The sequence below is a fragment of the Dryas octopetala genome, chromosome 2 (assembly GCF_963921425.1).
Source record: "Dryas octopetala chromosome 2, drDryOcto1.1, whole genome shotgun sequence".
In the NCBI taxonomy this organism is placed as follows: domain Eukaryota; kingdom Viridiplantae; phylum Streptophyta; class Magnoliopsida; order Rosales; family Rosaceae; genus Dryas; species Dryas octopetala.
The window spans coordinates 9,422,460-9,445,935 of record NC_141367.1 but is presented as its reverse complement, the minus strand read 5'-3'; the positions used below and the strand labels follow the sequence as shown (position 1 = coordinate 9,445,935).

At 37.4% G+C, this 23,476-nt stretch overlaps 1 pseudogene; it reads right to left on the bottom strand.

Annotated features, from left to right (window-relative positions):
• Nucleotides 1-1,049: 1,049 nt before the first annotated feature.
• On the bottom strand, nucleotides 1,050-22,186 carry LOC147292926 (uncharacterized; annotated as a pseudogene).
• Between the last annotated feature and the right edge of the window lie 1,290 nt (nucleotides 22,187-23,476).

The following is a 23,476-nucleotide window of genomic DNA, read 5'->3' as shown; positions in this document are numbered from 1 at the left end:
AAGCCCAAGACTGCAAACCAGCTATTCAGGGAGAAGTGTTTGAACTTGCAGAGGGCCACATTTGGATGGTTGGATTGATGATGTTAAGACAACCAGTCATTTTTTGAGAACTTTGATATGGGTGGCAGACAATTGTCAAGATGATGTTGGTTTTAGGCTCATTTTGTAAAACTTGCATATTGCCATGTTTTGTGTACTTTGTAAGCAGGTGTAGATGTTTGGATGTCTTGTGTTGGTTTTAGGCACATTTTGTAAAACTTGCATATTGCCATGTTTTGTGTACTTTGTAAGCAGGTGTAGATGTTTGGATGTTTGGTTTTAGGCACATTTTGTGAACCTTGGAAGGCTTGTGTTGCTTTTCGGATGATTGTATGCAGGGTATGCAGGGGTTGCAATATATAATGTCATATTACTGCAAAATTCATGTCCATTTATTTTCACAGAAAATCTATGTCAATTTATTTCAAATAGGATCAACCATTAATTCATGTCAATTTACTGTCCAAACCCATGCCAATTCACCTTAGTTTTTCATACTATTCATTATCATATTCATGTCGTTTTCATACCATTCCTAATCAAATTCATTGCATAATATGGAAAGAAAATCTAAATAATATATACATTGTCAATTTCAGTAAGTAATCTGAACTGCAGTTTGATTTCCAATTGGCATTTGATTTCCAATTGACATTTGACTGCTTAGTAATTGCCATATGAGATGTCAATAATCTGAACTGCAGTTTGATTTCCAATTGGCATTTGATTTCCAATTGACATTTGAATACTTAGTAATTGCCATATGAGATGTCAACTATCTGAACTGCAGTTTGATTTCCAATTGGCATTTGATTCTCAATTGACATTTGAGTGCTTAGTAATTGCCATATGAGATGTCAACTGTTACATTACGGAATGTAAATTACTGCATTGATATAAATAATTCTTACACCCTTAATAGCATAATAACCAACAAAATTCCCCAGGAGACAACCATACATTGTCAATTTCATTACAAACCCAGTTGGATATTTTCCATACTTATGCCCTTAATAGCATATAGCCAAGAAAATTGCCCAGGACACAACCAGGGCAACCCACAAGCGCTTTTCTCTAGCATTCTCTCTTTCAACCATTACTCTAGGACCCTCAATACCATTAAGCCTTCTCCGCAGCCCATTGATCACATCCCTTGAACGATCGCACATCTTTGGATCCAGCCACACGAAAAAACCACAACCCGTGTTTTTCTGCAAACCCAACCATTATTATCTCTAACTAAATTATTAAACATAAACCATGAACCAGAATCAACCCATAAATCTCACCCCACTCCACTTTGGACACCCATGAAACCTCCTCCCTGGATTCAAATCTGTCCAGGAGGTGGATATTCGTGCAACCAATCCACAGTGGCAGCGCAGTGATGATTCACCATCAGCATCTTCGTTGTGCGTCCTGCTCTGGTAGCTTCGATGGCTGCTGCTTCGACTCATTTTGAAGAGAAGAGAAAATTGATGAGGGAGAGAGGTAAGCTCGAGCTGAGATAAAGAGATGGGGATTGAGGAGATAAAGAGGGCCAGCTGAGCTGAGCTGGCAGCGGGTGGGTCCCACATGTGGGTATGTGGCATTTGGGGGCTGTCTAGGTGGAAAAGGCTGGGATGCTGAATGGTCCAGGGAGGTCGAAATGACCAATTTACCCTGCCACATCAGCAAAATAGACGGAAGTTGAGACGGAAATTGGACGAAGGGGCACATTAGACTAACGTTGTAACTGTTAGGGGGTAAATTGATAAAATTAAAAAGTCAGGGGGCACATTAGGAATGGGATCATAGTTCAGGGGGCAAAAATCATAATAAGCCTTTTTTTTGTTAATTAATTCATATGGTTTAATTATATCATAATCATCGAACATCTAAGAGTTAACATTTCTTTACTTACTTTTATTGTTATTAATCTTGAAATCACATGGGTCGTGACTCTCAAGCAATATTTGGTAATAATATAAACAATGATCACTGCACAAGGGAAGGTAACTGGTAAGTTCTGCACGCATTTTCAATCGATCTATATATATAAACAACGACCACCCATAGCGTTTATTATTGCAATGTCCATTAAATAATAATAACCAACTGGTGAACTAGAAAACAACGTGGGTGTGTTGGCTGGGCATCTTATCCAACTCCTTGTGCATGTGTTTCCAGGATCGATGCATCTCTATTGGCCAAGCGTGAACCATTTGCTGTACCAAAATAAAATAACCAACTGGGTGGTGGTTTGAGAAATGTTGGAATTTTGAGTGAGTATTTCAAAATACATTTAGTTGTTAGCTTCACCTTTTGTGCCGTTTGATTATTCTTAAACATCCAAAGTTATTCACATCTTTTCTGTACGTTACCACTTGTTGGTGGAATTGCAAAGTTGAATTAATGTTTGCAACAGCCACCTTAATGACCCAATTAAACGTCCTTAATTGCCAATGTCTCTTTAAGCTCAAGCTATTTACACATTCAATCATCTCTTTTCTAGTGTCACATACACATGGTTTATATCGATCTATCCTTGGATATGACGCTAGTGTGTGTGCATTGTGACCTACAATGGCAAGTTGGCACTGGATCGGACTTGGTCTTGGCTAGCTCGATAGATGATATTTGTTACTACAGTTTGATAATCCAACAGACATATTTTCCTTGTATGCATTTTGGTGGAAAGTGTGTCACTCCTAATCCTTGCTATTGAGTCAATGGGTTTTTGGAGCTGCGTAGGTTTCCAGCTTTGCATGTTGAAATTTGGACAATGTTGATCAATTTGTCGTGGATAGTAGCTCCACAAGTCATATAGTACCAAGAAACTGTTATTAACTCTGCTAACCAGTTGAATTTTAATCTAGCATATTAACATATGCATGTGCACTCTAAGAGGTTAATCCATCGAATTAGTATTTGCAGACACACTATTTTTAGGGCAAATTACACGCAGGTATCTCAAGTATACACAATTTTTCACTTGAGTATCCCAATAAAAAAAAGTTTCTCAGAGGTACCTCAACTAGCTACTGATTTTGCACACCCAGATATCTCCGTCAACTATTCCGTCGAGGAGGCCGTTAACTGCCTACGTGGCACACTGATATAGCTTTTAGAAAATGCCACGTGGACAAAAAAATAATAAAAAATTAAATAAACTTTAAATAATTAAATAATTATTTAAAAAAATTTAAAACACAACAATTAAATAAAAAAAAAAACAAAAAAATAAAGAAAAAATGTAGTTGCAGGCTTGTAGCCCTTTTCCCTCCTTCTCCCGCCCCTCCCTCCGAGACCCACCCAACCCAGCCACCCACCCTAGCTTCGACCCCAGCCACCCTGCCGCCGACCCCACCCACCACGCCGCCGACCCACCCCCTCTCTTTCCTCGCCCCTCTCCTCTCTCTCTCTCTCTCTCTCTCTCTCTCTCTCTCCTCAAAACCCCAGCCCCGAACGCTCCTCCCTCACGTCGGCCACCCAATCTAGTGACCCACCTACCTTCCTCCCTTCTCCGGCCACCAGCTCCATCTCTCTCTTTCTGTCATCTCTCTCTTTCTCTCTCTCTCTCTCTCTCTCTCTTTTTCTCAGATCTAAACAATTGAGGAGGGTGGTGCTCGGGGTGGGGCGGGGCGGGTCGGGGCTGGGGTTTCGGGGGGGGGGGAGAGAGAGAGAGAGAGAGAGAGAGAGAGAGAGAGAGAGAGAGAGAGAGAGAGAGAGAGAGAGAGAGAGAGTGAGGTAGAGAGAGAGGAGAGGGACGGAGAGAGAGAGAGAGAGAGAGCGAGGCATTGAGAGAAAGTGAAGGGCGGGGAGAGAGATCGAGTGAGGTAGAGAGAGGAGAGAGAGGGGGTGGGTAGCCGGGTGGGGCGGCGGAGTGGTGGGTGGGGTTGGCAGCAGGGTGGCTGGGGTAGGAGGGGTGGGTGGCTGGGTGGTGGGTCACGCTCTAAATTAACCATTCGACACTTAATGGCCCAAGGTTTACTTTTCAATTTATTCCTTCTTAAAATTTCAAAATCCCCTTAACTAACTTAAATAAAATCCAACAACTGAATTTAACTTTAATTCCACTAAAACTAAAGGTTGGGTCGTTACATCTCATCACAAGCATGAGAAAGAAAGCGGTATTCAGACTCAGCACTAGAGCGAGAAACAGTCAGTTGTTTCTTTGGAGCACCATGAAACCATATTGGAACCAAGAAAGATCAAATAGCCAGTTGTGGAACGGAAAGAAAACCTACATCTGTGATACCATGTGAGTTTAATTTCCTACTCTTCTCATTAATCACAAAGGTATTTATACAAGTCAAGTAAAGCCCTAAGGCTTGAGGCTCAAGTAATGACATATAAAACCTATATACAATTGGTCTAGGCCCAAATACAAATATCATTCTAACAGACACAGGTGAGCAAAGTGATATTAGGTAGAGAGGGACGGAGAAGTAAGCAAAGAGCAGAGAACAAAACACAGGTGAGCAAAGTGTGAGCAAAGATGAGAGGCGCACAATTTGTGTTTCTGTTCTGATAATTGAGAGACTTACAGCTAGACTTCATTATTGGTGGCCCCACTCCTACTTTTGCTTTCTGCAAACCTTGACCATCTGCAAACTCTACAAGTTTTGCTTTACCGGTTTTCCATATGGGTGGCTCCACCTCTACAAACTCTACAACTAGTTTTCCACATTTAGGTCCCATCCGCAAAAACAAAATGATTAATGGCATTGGACATGGGTCCGTGAGTTTTGACGTCAGCTTCGACCATTGTAATGGGCATATCACTTGCTAGACGTCACCTTCTCCTCATTACTCCTTATACTCATTCCGCTTTACATCCGAACCGTTTATTTTTTAGATCATTTAACTATAAAAAAATCAACTCAATTGAAAATCATTTGATTTTATAACTGTTATCAAATAAATATAATAAATAGATGGTTTAATCAAGAAACCACTCTTTAAATACAAACTGTTCATTTATCTTATTTACTCAATAACAGTTATATAACCAAACGATTTCCGATTGAGTTGATTTTTTTTCAAAGATGATCTTTAATTAGTGATTTAAAAAATGAACGGTTCTGATCCTGAATCTGCACTGCCGAACAAGAATTTTTGGGGGGTGGGGTGACCCAAGCATTGCCCTTTTTTAAGCTTTTTTTTTTTTTTTCCGTAAGTTCAGTTGAAAAATAAGGCTAAAAACTCAGCCCATGAGCTACTATGTGCTCTCAGTCCGGCCCACTTTAATGAGACGCGTGCAACACATAATTTACTGAGTGCTCGGTGAACAATATTGAGTGCTCGACACTATTCACCGAGTGCTCGGCAATTGTTTGTGTCTAACAGTATTAATTATTGTGCAACAGTAGCTATTTGAAACTGCATAAAAATAATACTTATAGATATACCTTATGTTTTTTCATACATAAACATGTCAAAAACTAATTAAACCAACATAAAACGCAAAATTCAAGCTTATAAAGTCACATCCACTCGCATTATAACGTAAACATGACGATTACTAATTGTCATTGTTTGATAGTGGCAATAATTACTACTGATCGACAGTGGCAATCTGCCTAGGTTTAAAAAAAAAAAAAAAAACTCGCCAAGCACTCGACACCAAAAACACGAAACTTGTTATAACGTGAGTTTATTTATTAAAAAGTAGACTTATTTGTCATTGCAACATTTTAGGTGAGTTTATTTATGATTAAGGACTTTAAATCATTTACTTATTTTTTTATGGAAAATATTTCAAAATGACTTAAAACTTTGACTCATGTGTCAATTCAGGATGCGTATTATATGTTGTATTAATGTGCCCCCCCTTACCTTTAATTTTGAAGCCAATTTGCTCTTTTTGTTAGTGTAGTTACATTTTTCGTCCAAAATATGGTCATGTGAGTGAAGTGATTTGACTTCTATGGACTTGTCTTACAAGTGGCCGAAATGACGAATTTACCCGTAAAAAAGTGATCACATGCGTGGTACGTAATAACTTTTAGACGAAATTTGCAACTGAGTTACCAAAAGTGGCATATTGGCATCCAAAGTAAAGTTGATGGGGGCAGATTGGTTAATTCATGTCCTTAATTGATACATGAGATCATGAGGCAAAGTTTAAGTGTGAGACCCCGTATTTTTTCAAAATATTTATTTGGGATTTTATTTTGATTATTTTGGGAATTTATTTGAGAAGTAAAAAGGTTTTGACTTAATTTTAATGCTTATCTGTGGACCAAGCATGAGATAATCATTATTGAACAAAAACTGACTTCTTTATGGGATTTTTTTTTTATGTGGAATTCTTTTATCATACATAGAGGCAAGGAGTAAAATTTCGGTTTCGAGGAAATTTTCGATGGAAATTTCGACGGAAATTTTCGTGGAAATTTCGATTAAAATTTCGATTTCGACAAAATTAGATAAAAACGACGGAAATTGCTATCAAAACACGGAAATTTTGAATGAAACTTGACCATATATTTATTTAACATATTATCTAATGTATTGATAAAAAACATTGAAAAAACTAAATTATATAGTAGGTTTTATGTAATATAAGATAAATATAATGCGCGCTGATGGTAAATACTGTTAAAAAAATAGGTCACGAATTAATAATTATATAAATAACACCTCACATTTGCTCAATCTGACCTATGTACCCCATTGTAAACTCTATTATTTTATTAATCTTCAGATCCAAATACTAACTTGCTGTGTAGCCTGTGTTATGTCTTTTTTCGTTTTTTTACTAATATACCATATTATGTCTTTTTCATAATTTATGTTTACAATTAAACGAAACACCAAAATGACCAAATCAAACCCCAAATAAAATCTTAAATTTTTTTTTTCTTTCCAATTGTCTAAAGACTCCAAATCTCAATCTACCTTAAAAAAAAAAAAAAAAATTTCTTTCCTTTTTTTTTTTCTCTTCTTTTTTTTTTTCTTTCCTTTTTTTTCTTTTTTTTTTCCTTTTCTTTTCTTTTTTTTTTCCTTTTCCTTTCTTTTTCTCTTCTTTTTTTTCTTTCCCTTTTCTTCTCTTCCCCCGTGATTCACGCCTACCCCCCTACCCCACTCATTCTCTCTCTTCTCTCTCCTCCCTCTCTCTTTCTTTTTCTTTTTCTTCTTTTTTTTCTTCTTTCCTTCTTCTGTTCTTCACTTCTTCCTCCCTGCCCCCGTGATTAACCAGACGGTCCAGACTCCAGACCTCTTCTTTTTTTTTTTTTTTTCTTTCCTTCTTCAGTTCTCATCTTCTCTTTCTCTCTCCTAGTCCCTCAGTCCCTCCTTCTCCATGTTCTCTTCTCTTTGCTCCATCTCCCTCTCCCTTCCCGATCTCCCTCTCTCCCTCCCCGGATCTCTTCTCTCCCTCCTTCGACGGCGCGCGCGGCTCTGTCTCTCCCTCCGGCGATGGTGACGGCGCGGCTCTGCCTTTTTCCCTCCGGTCTCAGCCTCCCCTCTCTCTCCGATCTCTATATCGAAAATTTCGGCGAAATTTTTTGAAATTTTTCGAAATTAATTTGGTATGGTGTTAAAATTTCCATACCCCTAAAAAACGAAATTTTCGGCGAAATTTCGCCGAAAATTTCGAAATTTGACTCCTTGCATAGAGGGGAAAGCAACACATAAAGGCAGATATAAAGCCTATACTGCTTGTAACAACGTGTAAATAAACAATCACATATTATATATATGTATATATATATTATATATATTAGTGGCAACTTGTGTAAACAAAACAATAAAAAAAACAATCACATATTATATATATGTATATTAGTATATATATATTAGTTGCAATTTGTGTTTCTGTTCTGATAATTGAGAGACTTACAGCTAGACTTCATTATTGGTGGCCCCACTCCTACTTTTGCTTTCTGCAAACCTTGACCATCTGCAAACTCTACAAGTTTTGCTTTACCAGTTTTCCATATGGGTGGCTCCACCTCTACAAACTCTACAACTAGTTTTCCACATTTGGGTCCCATCCGCAAAAGCAATATGATTAATGGCATTGGACATGGGTCCGTGAGTTTTGGCGTCAGCATCGACCATTGTAACTGTTGTAATGGGCATATCACTTGCTAGACGTCACCTTCTCCTCATTAGAGCAGTACTCCTAAGACCCAATCCGCTTATGTATTGCCGCCCCCCCTCCCTCTCTTTTCCAAACAAATGCTTGTTCAAAAGTGCAAAATTAGCATCGAAAATATTCATTTTTTAGATTATTTAACTGCAAAAATTAACTTAATCGAAAATCGTTTAGTTTTATAATTGTTATCAAATAAATATAATAAATAGATGGTTTAATCAATAAACTACTCTTTAATGCAAACTGTCCATTTATCTTATTTATTCAATAATAATTATATAACCAAAAGATTTTCGATTGAATTGATTTTTTTGCAGAGATGATTTTTAATTGGTGATTTAAAAAATGAACAGTTCTGATCCTGAGTCTGCACTGCCGAACAAGAATTTTTGGGGGGTGGGGTGACCCAAGCATTGCCCTTTTTTTAGGCTTTTTTTGTTTCCCTTAAGTTAAGTTGGAAAATAAGGCTAAAAACTCAGCCCACATATGCGCTCTCAGTCCTGCCCATTTTAATGAGACGCGTGCAACATAGAATTCACCGAGTGCTCGGTGAACAATATTGAGCGCTTGACACTATTCACCGAGTACTCGACAATTGTTTATGTCTAACCGTATCAATTACTGTGCAATAGTAGCTATTTGAAACTGCATAAAAATAATACTTATAAATATACTTTATGTTTTTTCTTACATAAACATGTCAAAAACTAATTAAACCAACATAAAACAAAAAAAAATGCATTTGGTTGTGTTAGTTTCTAGGATTTGTTAATGTTGGCTATTTTCCGTGTCAAAACAATTGTATTAATTTGTATTTATTCACTCACAAGCTCTAGACTAGATTTAGGACAAGGTCTGCTGCTTTGAAGAAGTCAAGAATGAACAAGTCACAAGGTATACTGCACTTCATTCATTTCATGAAATTAACAGATTTTTGTCTATTTGACTAGTCATTCACTGATCATAATGAACACTGTTTTTCACGTACAGTGACTGTTACTGACTGTTACTGACTGTTACTTAAATTACAGTTGCTACAGTGGGTCATTTCGGGTTTTGCTTTTTAAGCCCAATTCTTTGAAAGCCCATATTCTATTTAGTATTAGACATGCATGTGCATTGCACAAGACTTGTTTTCTCCACTGTAGCATTCAGATCTGATTTCCTCTTTCCCATTCACGCACACACACTATTCATCATCTTCTACATTCTGATTTTTAAATGCAAAATTCCTTTTGACAGCTGCTTATTTCTATCCTTAGTAAATACTAGGATACCCCTCTAGGACAAAGGGAATATGCCCTTAATCCGTCTCTTGTGGACAGCCATTGATTGGCTTCCACGTGGCATGGGCGAACATGCCTCTTGCGTGAGTGTGTACGGGTATATGGGCTGTTTTGGTTCAGATCTTTTGGTACGTTGATGAGCGAATTTTAGAGCGTGAATTCTTGGGTTTTCACTGCTGGGTATTTTCCATGTGAGGTGCTCATCTTCATAAATTTTCAGAAAATGATTTTTAATTCTTGAAAAATCACTTAAAGATTTTCTGAAATTGTTTTTGTTAAATCTGAAATTCTATATGGGTTTGAGTGCTTAAATGTCTTCATACATACTTCAAACACATTCATTTTAGATTTAAGTTGAAGGATTCAATATTGATCTTTTCATGCCGATAGCTTGAGAAGATTAATCTTTGTTTGTGAATCCTATATTTGCATATCATGTTCATGCATTGATGAAACCACTGAGCTTGGTGCGGATTGGTGCCATGGGTTGATGAGCTTGGAGTGGAGCTGCCTTCTTCATGAATGACCATCTGCCTTGCGTATGGAAGTTGCACAAAATGGGTAAGATAGCTGCCACTTAGTCTAGGACTTAGTGATTGAGCTTGTGTGCTGAGTACCCTCTTTTGTATTGAACTTCTGATTTAGTGGATTGCCTGGTCAGCTGGATAGACCCCCAGTTTTTACCCTTTGTGGTTTTTCTGGGTGAACATTTTGTGTGTTTCTGTCTTCCCTATTTGTGTTGTTTTGATTACTGACTCACTCATCTTTTAAACACAAATCTGTACTGGAGCTATTTGCATAAAATTGATATATGCTTTATATAACTGTTTAGATAATCACACACCACTGTAGTTGTGGATAACACTGGGATGCCTATTGTGATGGGTCCTCTGAGTGTATAGGATGTCACTTGATCCTTGGTGTGTTTGATTTGTGTTGTTTTTACTGAAGTGATTTTTTTTGGTTTTTCAAAGTCAATGTGGAGTTTCACATTTTGTTACTGGACCGTCAGAGTTGTGTTTGGTTGACTAGTTCGTGAGTGATCACATAAACCAAAAATTGGGGTCCGATCACTGAAAGTGAAATTAATCAAGTTAATTGAGTGAATAGATCACCTAAATTAAACTTTCAATTGGTATCAGAGCGCTACTCTAAAAGCAAATAGAGAGATCCTAGGGTGTTGTTTGTTTTCTAGGTGTGTCTAGATGGAAAGAGATCGCGTTGCAGGATCTTGCAACTCTCCTCCATTTTTTGATGGCAGCAACTACGCTGCTTGGAGAGAAAAATTTGAAATTTTTCTTGATGCCTATGATGAGTTGGCATATGAGTATCTCAATGTTGAGTGGATTCCTCCCACACGGATTGTTGATGGGATTGAAACTCCTAAGCCTAGGTCCGAATGGTCTTTTGCCGAAGTCACGGCCTCTAGCTCCAACAAGAAGGCTAGAAATGCTATTGTCACTGCACTGTCTTCCTCACAATTTGCACACATACAACATTGTGTCACGGCTAGGCAAGCTTGGAACAAACTTAGGGTTGTTCATGAGGGGGACAAACAAGTTAGGTCACTTAAGCTTCAAATGGTACATGCCAAATTTGAAGAAATTAGGATGAAAGAGTCCGAGTCATTTTCCGAGTTCTATGAAAGGTTGGAAGCCCTCACAAATGAAGCCATGTCCCTAGGTAAACCTTATGAGGAGTCTACCATTGTCCAAAAGGTTCTTAGATCTCTACCTAAGAGATTTCAATCTAAGAAGCATGCAATACAAGAAGTCCAAAATTTGGATGAACTCAAAATTGGTAAATTGGTAGGAAAGCTTAAAACCTTTGAGATGGAACTTGAAATGGATGAAAGGGATAGCAAGAAGTCAAAAGATATTGCTTTGCAAAGTGTCAAAGAGATGAGTGAAAACTTGAGTGAAAAATCATCCATGTCCGATGATGAGGTTGCCCTTTTTGTCAAAAGATTTAGACGAATTCTTAGAAATAAAGGGAGAGAAGCTAGAACTAGTGGTAACAACTTTAAGGAGTTCAAATTCAAACCTCAAGGAGAGAATTCATTTGAGAGAAAACAAGAGAGGAAGCCTAACTTTAAAGAGGGAAGATCAACCAAGAGAGATGTGAAATGTTACACTTGTGGTGGAATAGGTCACATAGCAATTGAATGTGCAAACAATAGAAAGAATCATTCTTCAAGTAAGAATAAAGCCATGAAAATCACTTGGAGTGATAGTGAGAGTGATGACTCAAATGATTGTGAGTCTTCTTCCGATGTTGAGGGAGATGAAGTTGCATTTGTTGCATCAATCAAGGAGATTGACCAAGTAGATGGTGGGTCTGACTCAGAATCTGTTCCTGATGATGAGTCTTACACTGCACTTTGTGATAAGTATGACTTACTTTTCACCGAAACTCTTAGCATAAAGGAAGAAAATCAGAAACTAAAGAATGCTAAATTGAAATTGTGTGAGAAGATTGAGTCATTAGAGAGTGAATTAGAAAGTGTGGCTATCTTGAAACAAAATTTTGAGAGTCAAGTCAAAGTGCTCAAGGAGAGCAACATCTACTTTAAATCTTTGAATGAAAAGCTTGAAAAAGAAGTTCATGAAGCAAATGAGAGCATTGTTGAGCTCACCATTGGGGCTGAAAAGGTGGATAGGATGCTTAGGATTGGAAAGCATCATGGTGATAAAACCGGTTTGGGTTTTAGTGAAAATAGTCCTAGTGTATCCAACACAAAGACCATTTTTGTCAAGTCAGAATCTGATCATAGTGTTAAAAAGGGTCTAGGTTTCATTGACATTGGTCAAAATGCATCTCATTCTAAGTCAAGTCAAGCCACATCAAGTGTCACACAAATTGATTGTTCTACTTCACTTAGAAAAACAAAGTTTGTCCCGGTTTGTCATCATTGTCATGTCAAGGGTCACATTAGACCAAATTGCAACAAACTTAGAGGAAAGAAATCAAGTGAACCAAAGAGAAATGTTTCTCTACAAGAGCAAGTGAACAATCTACTCAAGGAGGTAACCAAAATTGCCTTACTTGTCACCCCACTTCCCAAAAATAAGCCATGTCCATATCAAAGATGGGTTGTGAAGAGCTCCACTAAATGTCTAGTAACCTTGAATGCTTTTTCAGCCACTAAGAGGAACATTTGGTACCTAGATAGTGGGTGTTCCAAACATATGACGGGAGATAAGGAGGTCTTTACCTCTCTTGCTCCTTATGATGGTGGTAGTGTGACTTTTGGAGGAGGAGAGAAGTCATATGTGAGTGGAAAGGGGGTTGTACACATACCCGGTATACCCGAATTGAAAAATGTGAGATTTGTTGATGGGCTAAATTCTAATTTGCTTAGTATTAGCCAACTTTGTGATGAATGGGGTGGTGAAGTGTGTATGTCCAAAAGTGGATGTAGAATTGTTGACTCCCAAGGAAGGGAGATCTTGAATGCCCCTAGGTCTAGGGATGATTGCTATGTGTTTGATGGCAATGTTGAAAAAATTGAGAATACTTGCAATAGAGCTATTGATGACACTAGCTCTCTTTGGCATCAAAGACTTGGTCACATTAATGTTCATGACCTTTATAAGTTGTCTAAGCATGAGGTTGTTAGAGGTCTTCCAAAGATAGGAAAGCCCGAAACTTTTGTTTGTGGTCCATGTCAAATGGGGAAACAAACCAAAGAACCACACAAAAGAGTCAAAGACATAGGCACCTCTAGGACACTTGAACTAATTCACTTGGATTTAGTTGGTCCGGTCCAAACCTTGTCAATAGGTGGAAAGAAATACATTCTAGTCATGGTAGATGATTTTTCTAGGTACACTTGGGTGTCATTTCTTAAGGACAAGTCGGAGACATTTCATCATTTTGTCAAGATTGTGAAACTGCAGAAAAGTGAAGGTATGTCGAGTCTGTCAACCCTGTCCAGAATCAGATCAGACCATGGTACTGAGTTTGAAAACTCTCAATTCGATGAGTTTTGTTGTCAAATGGGTATTAAACATGAATTCTCAGCTCCAATAACACCCCAACAAAATGGAATCGTTGAGAGAAAGAATAGGGTTTTGATTGAAATGGCTAGAGTAATGTTGAATAGCAAAAATCTTGCTAAACATTTCTGGGCTGAGGCGGTAAACACGGCATGTTACACCATAAATAGAGTCTATCTTAGGCCGGGAACCAAAAAGACTCCCTATGAACTGTGGAAGGGTAGGAAACCTAAGGTTACACACTTTAGAGTGTTTGGGAGTGCATGTTACATCCTTAGGGATAGAGAACATTTGGGGAAATTTGATTCCAAGAGTGATGAGGGTCTGTTTCTAGGCTATTCATCCAATAGTAGAGCTTTTAGAGTCTTCAATTTGCGAACAAATTCTATGTTGGAATCCATAAATGTGAAAATAGATGATCATGATGCATCTATTGAAATGGCTGCAGATAAGGATGGATTGTTCCCACAATCTGATCCGAAAGAGGTTAGTTTGGTTAAAGAAGAGTCCAAGTCAGGTAGTGATGAAGCTACTGATGACTCAAAAATTGTTGAGTTTGACAAGTCAGAGAGCGAACAAACTGACAAAACTCTGAGTCACAGATCTGAAAAACCAAGATGGGTGAGGTGTAACCATGGTGAAGATGTAATTCTAGGTTCCTTAGACCAGCCAGTTAGGACTAGAAAACAAATGGCCAATGAACTTGCTCATGTGTGCTATGTTTCCATTGTTGAACCTAAAAATGTCAAAGAAGCACTCAATCATGAGGAATGGGTGAGTGCAATGCATGAGGAATTGAACCAATTTGAGAGAAACCAAGTGTGGACTCTTGTAGAGAGACCAGCCAACACAAATGTCATTGGAACCAAATGGATATTCAAAAATAAATCCGATGAATTTGGGAATGTAGTTAGAAACAAGGCTAGGCTTGTTGCTCAAGGGTACTCTCAATTAGAGGGCATTGATTTTGATGAGACTTTTGCACCCGTTGCTAGACTTGAGTCCGTTAGGTTGCTTTGTGCCATTGCATGTCATCTTAAGTTCAAATTGTATCAAATGGATGTCAAAACAGCGTTTTTAAATGGGTACTTGAATGAGGAAGTTTTTGTAGAACAACCAAAAGGTTTTGAGGATCCTCACATGAGAGATGGTGTCTATAAATTGAGGAAAGCCTTGTATGGGCTGAAGCAAGCTCCAAGAGCTTGGTATGAGAGACTCTCTCATCACTTGTTGTCCAATGGGTATCAAAGAGGGTCGGTTGACAAGACCCTATTTGTAAAAAGGTTGAAAAATGATGTCTTGATTGCTCAAGTTTATGTGGATGATATTGTTTTTGGTTCAACTTCAGATTTTCATGTTAAGAGATTCATTGATGTAATGTCTAGTGAATTTGAAATGAGTCTAGTTGGTGAAATGAATTTCTTTTTAGGGCTTCAAGTCAAGCAAGTAGATAGTGGGATATTTATCTCCCAATCTAAGTATGCTAGAAACTTGGTCAAAAAGTTTGGGCTTGAGTCTTCCAAAGTGGCTACTACTCCAATGAGTAAAAGCTCCAAACTTCATAGGGATCCAAGTGGTAAGCAAGTGGACCAAACCTTGTATAGAAGCATGATAGGAAGTCTCCTCTACCTCACAGCTAGTAGACCGGACATATCATTTGCGGTAGGTGTTTGTGCTAGGTTCCAAAGTGATCCCAAAGACTCCCATTTGTTTGCAACAAAAAGAATCATCAAATATGTAAGTGGGACTCTTGACTATGGGTTGTGGTATACCCATGATACCAACACTAAATTGGTTGGATTTAGTGACTCCGATTGGGCTGGGTGTAGTGATGATTTGAAGAGCACCTCGGGTGGTGCTTTCTATGTTGGGAATAACCTAGTGTCTTGGCATAGCAAGAAGCAGAATTCTGTCTCTTTGTCGACTGCTGAAGCTGAATACATAGCAGCAGGGAGTTGTTGTACACAACTCATTTGGATGAGACAAATGTTAGCCGATTATGGAATTGATGAGAAAACTTTTCTCATCTATTGTGATAACATGAGTGCTATAGATATCTCCAAGAACCCGGTGCAACATACTAGAACCAAGCATATTGACATAAGACATCATTTCATTCGAGATCTTGTGGAGAGTGGCACTCTTACTTTGACTTTTGTTCCTTCCGAACAACAACTTGCAGACATCTTTACAAAAGCTCTAGAGAATCCAAAGCACATTAGTCTTCGGAAGTCAATTGGCATTTGTACACATGCATGAGTCTTTGTAGTTAATTGTGCTTCATTGTTTAAGTTTCTTTTATTTGGTTAAGTAGTTTTTCTTTTAAAGAAAATAACCACCTTGAAAGGTCTTAACATTATGTGTCACACTCTCATTGATATTCAAAAAGGTTTTTGCATAACATGAGTCATGTCAATAAGCATAATCCCTCCTTCTTGTCAAATGTTAGCCTTGAGATTTTTTTTTAACACTTTGTCATAATCAATCAAACTTGCTAAATGCTTTTCAATGACAATTTGTTTGAGGATGCAATTTAGCCTTTCAATATAATTTCTCCTTTGTGACCCATCTTTAGCTAAAATTTTCCTCATTTGAACAAATGTGCACCATACAAAAACAACACAAAAAAAAAAAAAGGAAGTGTGACCAAAGAAGTCACGGCCCTAGGGAGAAACAAGGTGTTTTGATGGTGTTCTAGGGTAAAGAGTCGCAAAATTGGACCAATTCATTGCACTTAACTTGGGATGTGCTTAAACAAAACAAATGAAAATAATTTTTGAAAAGCCATTGTCATGAGTTGAAAATCTTTGCTTTCAAGATTTGTTCCCAAATTAGAAATTCTCTTGAGTGGTTAAATTCCAATCTCTTGTAGTGGATGAAACTTATTTAACCTCTTTGATTGTCATTGACATTGTTTTACCATCTTGAACAAGTCTTGCATGCTAGCATTGACCTCCCTATATCCCAAATATGCTTATTCTCTTGCACAAAATTTGCAATCTTCATTTTCCATATCTATTAGAGTGTTGACATTGGTGGTTAAATTCTTTTCAAGTGTGTTTGTTGTTTTGTCAAATTTGTTTTGTCAAAAATAAAATCCCTGAAGCACATCTAACTCATAGATTTTCCTTGTGTGTCATTGCTTCCAATTTTCTAAGGATTCCTCTATCTTTTTTGTTTTATGTTCCAGTACGCAGTTTGTTCATTTTGACTAGTCTAACAATCGTCAAATACAGTCAATTTTCACAGGACCATTATGCACCTTGGATTACTGTTCATTAAAGGGCATTTCAGACTTTTCTGCATTCCTATGTTCTTCTCTAGCTGTCCCTCATATTACATGTCTATATTCTGCAAGCCCGGTATCGAGATGTTGCATTTAGGGGGAGTTTGTCTTTAGGGGAGTTAGCATTTAGGGGGAGTTAGAATTTTATGGAATTTTCTCTTTCGGCATGTATTTTTCTTGCATATCTCTCCATTTTTCTGTGCTTCTGAACTGAATTGTCTTTTATGACTGACCTTTTGTCTTTCCATGACAAAAAGGGGGAGAATGTATTGGTTGATGTACCTTGGCTGTTGTTTAATCTCCATTGCTTGCTGCGTTTAAACTGCATACTATCATACTTTGTGTTGTGCAAGTATTTCTTCTTGCAGGTACATTATAACAAGTGTTGGGCTGTGTGTTGAGAGTCTTGTGAGGTGATTGGGTTATTGTTTTGTCAAGGAAAGCCAAAGGGGGAGATTGTTAGTTTCTAGGATTTGTTAATGTTGGCTATTTTCCGTGTCAAAACAATTGTATTAATTTGTATTTATTCACTCACAAGCTCTAGACTAGATTTAGGACAAGGTCTGCTGCTTTGAAGAAGTCAAGAATGAACAAGTCACAAGGTATACTGCACTTCATTCATTTCATGAAATTAACAGATTTTTGTCTATTTGACTAGTCATTCACTGATCATAATGAACACTGTTTTTCACGTACAGTGACTGTTACTGACTGTTACTGACTGTTACTTAAATTACAGTTGCTACAGTGGGTCATTTCGGGTTTTGCTTTTTAAGCCCAATTCTTTGAAAGCCCATATTCTATTTAGTATTAGACATGCATGTGCATTGCACAAGACTTGTTTTCTCCACTGTAGCATTCAGATCTGATTTCCTCTTTCCCATTCACGCACACACACTATTCATCATCTTCTACATTCTGATTTTTAAATGCAAAATTCCTTTTGACAGCTGCTTATTTCTATCCTTAGTAAATACTAGGATACCCCTCTAGGACAAAGGGAATATGCCCTTAATCCGTCTCTTGTGGACAGCCATTGATTGGCTTCCACGTGGCATGGGCGAACATGCCTCTTGCGTGAGTGTGTACGGGTATATGGGCTGTTTTGGTTCAGATCTTTTGGTACGTTGATGAGCGAATTTTAGAGCGTGAATTCTTGGGTTTTCACTGCTGGGTATTTTCCATGTGAGGTGCTCATCTTCATAAATTTTCAGAAAATGATTTTTAATTCTTGAAAAATCACTTAAAGATTTTCTGAAATTGTTTTTGTTAAATCTGAAATTCTATATGGGTTTGAGTGCTTAAATGTCTTCATACATACTTCAAACACATTCATTTTAGATTTAAGTTGAAGGATTCAATATTGATCTTTTCATGCCGATAGCTTGAGAAGATTAATCTTTGTTTGTGAATCCTATATTTGCATATCATGTTCATGCATTGATGAAACCACTGAGCTTGGTGCGGATTGGTGCCATGGGTTGATGAGCTTGGAGTGGAGCTGCCTTCTTCATGAATGACCATCTGCCTTGCGTATGGAAGTTGCACAAAATGGGTAAGATAGCTGCCACTTAGTCTAGGACTTAGTGATTGAGCTTGTGTGCTGAGTACCCTCTTTTGTATTGAACTTCTGATTTAGTGGATTGCCTGGTCAGCTGGATAGACCCCCAGTTTTTACCCTTTGTGGTTTTTCTGGGTGAACATTTTGTGTGTTTCTGTCTTCCCTATTTGTGTTGTTTTGATTACTGACTCACTCATCTTTTAAACACAAATCTGTACTGGAGCTATTTGCATAAAATTGATATATGCTTTATATAACTGTTTAGATAATCACACACCACTGTAGTTGTGGATAACACTGGGATGCCTATTGTGATGGGTCCTCTGAGTGTATAGGATGTCACTTGATCCTTGGTGTGTTTGATTTGTGTTGTTTTTACTGAAGTGATTTTTTTTGGTTTTTCAAAGTCAATGTGGAGTTTCACATTTTGTTACTGGACCGTCAGAGTTGTGTTTGGTTGACTAGTTCGTGAGTGATCACATAAACCAAAAATTGGGGTCCGATCACTGAAAGTGAAATTAATCAAGTTAATTGAGTGAATAGATCACCTAAATTAAACTTTCAGGTTGGGTCCAGCCTATTCTTGAAATAAACAACTCGCAGGAATGACAAAATTCAAGCTTATAGAGTCACATTCACCCACATTATAACGTTAAAATGACGATTACTAATTGCCATTGTTTGATAGTGGCAATAATTACTACTGATCGACAGTGGCAATCTGCCCAGGTAAAAAAACAAAAACAAACAAACAAACTTGCCAAGCGCTCGACACCAAAAACACAAAACTTGTTATAACGTGGGTTTATTTATTAAAAAATGGACTTATTTGTCATTGAAACATTTTAGGTGGGTTTATTTATGATTAAGGACTTTAAAATCATTTACTTATTTTTTTATAGAAAAACATTTCTAAATGACTTAAAACTTTGACTCATGTGTCAATTCAGAATGCGTATCATATGTTGTATTAATGTACCCCTCTTACCTTTAATTTTCAAGCCAATTTGCTCTTTCCGTTAGTCCAGTTATATATTTTTCGTCCAAAATACGGTCACGTGAGTGAAATGATTTGACTTCTATGGACTTGTATTACAAGTGGCCGAAATGACGAATTTACCCATAAAAAAGTGATCACATGCGTGGTACGTAATAACTTTTGGACGAAATTGGCATTCAAAGTAAAGTTGATGGGGCAGATTGGTTAATTCATGTCCTGAATTGATACATGAGGTCATGAGGCAAAGTTTAAGTGTGAGACCCCGTATTTTTCAAAATATTTATTTGGGATTTTATTTTGATTATTTTGGGAATTTATTTGAGAAGTAAAAAGGTTTTGACTTAATTTTAATTTTTGTTTTAAATATGGCTTGACCCGAAAGTTGACTTTTGTTTCTAATAGGTTTTCATTTTTGACTTTGGGTCCGTTGATTAGGTTTCGAGTCCACGAGTTCGTAGACACGAAGCACGCGTAAATCGAAGTTACGATTTAGGTTTTACGGACATTCAAAGTGAGGGGCAATTTTGTAAAATTTCATTTAACGATTTTAAAAACCAAAAATTAGTTTTAAATTTCATTTTCAGCTCTCTCTCTCTCTCTCTCTCTCTCTCTCTCTCTCTCTCTCTCTCTCTCTCTCTCTCTCTCTCTCTCTCTCTCTCTCTCTCTCTCTCCGCGTTTCACTCTCTCACGCTGCACAGTGCAGCCGCTGCCATCAACGGCGCGTGAGGGCGCGTCCGGCGACGACTGCCGAAGGTCGAAGCCCAGACGAGCTCGTCTCCCTCTCGTCTTCTTCCCAATGGCCGCCATCAACCTAGAAAACCCAAGACTCGAAACACCCAGCCCCGAATCCGATCAAACCCTCCTTCGGCAATCTGCATTTTCCGGCCAAATCGCGACGCACGACCACCTAGGTTCTCTTCCCCAGGTCACAATGAGTTCAGCCATGACTTCCCTTTGCTCCGACGATCACCCACAATGGAGACTGTAATATATATATAATTAACTTTCATCTTAATTTTCATCTACAATTACAAGTGAAGATTCTTTTACCTCATTTCTGCAATACAATAATGCTAGGGATCCCAAATTTATATCCCAAATTTGAATCCCAAATACACATGTCAGTGTTTTACTTGTTGAAAAATTTATAATCTTTAGGGTGGGCCATGTATGAATCAATGAAGTACTGACACATCATTTGAGATATAAATTTGGGATCCTAGCACTTCTCCACTCACTTGGGCCACTCCGACAGCTCTTCTTGGTGCATCTTTCCTTTCAAAGGCAGAAATAAAAAATCGTCAAAAGTTTATATTTGGTGGTGTTGCATAGCATCTGCAATGTAGAGAGATAGATACTTCAAATTCTCACAATTACAAATGCAGTTCTTCAACAGATGATAGGTTCCCTGACAGGCAACACTAGTAAATCCTCCAATCCATTAAATGCATACTTGCAATGGACAGTAGCCCCCTAAACCTGCAAAAGAGTACGTATCACCAAGTTCACAAATTAACTGTGGCGCTTATGTCGTATACAACTCAGTTTCTTCAAATTAACAACAGGTATACAATCAGTGAAATTAAAAGATGTGCAAGAATCTAGCCCGGAAGATAAAATATTATGTATGGGATGCATCACTCTCTTTCTTACCCCATCTAATAGTATATTTAGAATATCCCCTTTACTTAATTGGAAATGCTAATTGAAAACTAACCCAAAAAGTAAAAAAGTTTCCATGAGAACCAAACTTATGAATGACCATACCAAATTTGGTATATATTATAAATTTGTACAAGCTTCAACTTAAAGTCTACCACTAAGATGATAGTATATCCAATATAATTCTTACTAAAACAAAAGGAATATTATAAAATAGAAACAAAAGGACTTTCACTAAGTTCCTTGCAGAGTCTACCACTAAGATGCGTCAACCAACCATGCTAATCCAACAATTCAAATATCTGTGAATAAAATTCGAAAATTCGTTCATGATAAAATATAGTAGGCAAACATCCATAAAATGTGAAGTACATTAACTTCATGGTACACGAGACATGCAAAAAATTGAACAAATCATGAATAATGGATTTGAGAAAACAAAATACCTTGAATATTTGGTATGTGAGAAATCTTGTGCCATTCTGGGCCACTTCCCTTGGTGCATCTTTCCTTTAGACGGGGACAATTATAAATCCATAGATTTTCTAACTTGGTGAGGTGTTTCAATGCTTTGGGTAGATACATCATATTCTCACAATTCTCAATACTCAGGTAGGTAAGAGATGTAAGTCTACCCAACCACTCTGGAAAAGCCTCCACTCCTTCAAAAGATTCTATAGACAACACTGTTAGAGAAGTGAAGTGTTGAATTTGTTGAGGCAGAGACTTGAGCTTAGGCCACCCCACAACGTTAAGTCTTTAAGTTGTGGTATAACCTGAAAATCGAGGAAAGAATCCAGCTCCTCCCAGAACCCACCAATAGACATATATTCCAGATGAGTGAGACAGTGTAGCCCTGTTGGCAAATCTTGTAATTTCGCACACTTGTTTATAGTGAGAGAGGAAAGAAAGTGCAACTTGGATACATCTGCCACATATATGAAATTGCTGCAAGAGTCGATTGACAACCTCTGAAGAGATATGCAGGATGGTAGTCCACTCGGCAGACTAGCTTGTCGATCCATCACAATTTTCAATATGCAACTGACGAAGGGATGTGAGGTTTTCTAAATTGGGAATACTCTCTGGAGTAAGGAAACCACCTATATATTGACAGTTAGCATGAGATGTGAGACTTTGAATTGAAATGCATGAAATTAGCTTTGGGCGCTTAATTATGGTCAAATCATGAAGGACAGGGGCATAGTATTCAAGCCCACTCGGTAGGCTTGACAATTCCTCACAATCTCCAATTCATCACTATGCATGATTCAGGTCATCTATCTTGTGAGAAAACTAATAAAAAAAGATGTTTGGTCAAGTGATGAAGAATAAAAAATTAAGAAAATATTAAAATGCTTCGAAATGCGTTTAAACAACAATAATTGCACACTGGTTTGAACTATTTTGTAGTGGGGAATGATATTCCTGCCATGATAAGAATCTGCTAGTTATAGTAAATGAGACCATTTTTTTTTTAACAAAATGGAATTAATTTTGCAAGCCTTTTACATTATATAACAAACTCTCTTCCACTGGGCAGCACACATCAGAGTGCTTTCACAGCTCAAAATAGTCAAACTACACAAATATCTACCAGTTAGCAAGGGTTCCATCTGAAAACAGCCAATGAAAAAGGTAGGTTGGTGTCTTTCCAATTGTAAGAGACATTATCTCTTGTACTTTAGGATGCTAATAAACCTAGAACTAAAGCTTTTGTCTGGAAGAAACTATCTCTCTATTATCCATGCACGTATCCCCGAGTAAGATCGATCGACCAACACTTATCATCTTTTGAAGGTTCTAAGGACATGAAACGCAGCAGGTATTAATCCACATCCATTCCCTCATCCTTCTCATTGGTACTGCTGGACCATAGTTTGATGGTTCGGTCGTGTGATACAGTAGCAATGTGATTTAATTGATTTTTTCAATTTTTTGCTTGTTTTAATTGATTTAATTAATCCTCAACCACATCCATTCCCTTATCCTTTTTTTTTTTTTTTTCAATTTTTTAATTGATTTTTATTTTTTTTAACCTATAAAATTTTAGCTGGCTAAAAAGTTTTGTTTTTTCTTTCCACGTAGCGTAAATTTAATGTCCTCATCAGTGTAAATAAATCTCACGCATGCTATATGCAGTCAAAATTAACAGAAATGTTAACGGAAGTGGCACATTGAAATTTTCATAAACTTTATGTTCCATATTGAAACGTTTTGAACATCAAGTACCAAAGAGAAAAATGACTTATTCTTGAAGGATATAAAGTGTAAATGACCCTTAAACAAATTTTCATAGCATTGACTTTAGGTAGATATATCACAATTCTCAATACACATGTGCGTCAGAGATGTAAAGCTACTACACCAAATTTGGAAAAGCCTACACTCCATTAAAATTTTGTATGGTTAACAAGGTCTTAAATTTCGGTCTTGACAGAAATATCATGGGTCTAAAAACATAAAAATTTTGACAAGATATAATTATCAATAAAAATTATGCAAAATTGTGAGAAGAATAAGAAAATTGTGAATATAACTTTAAGAGATCTTTATTT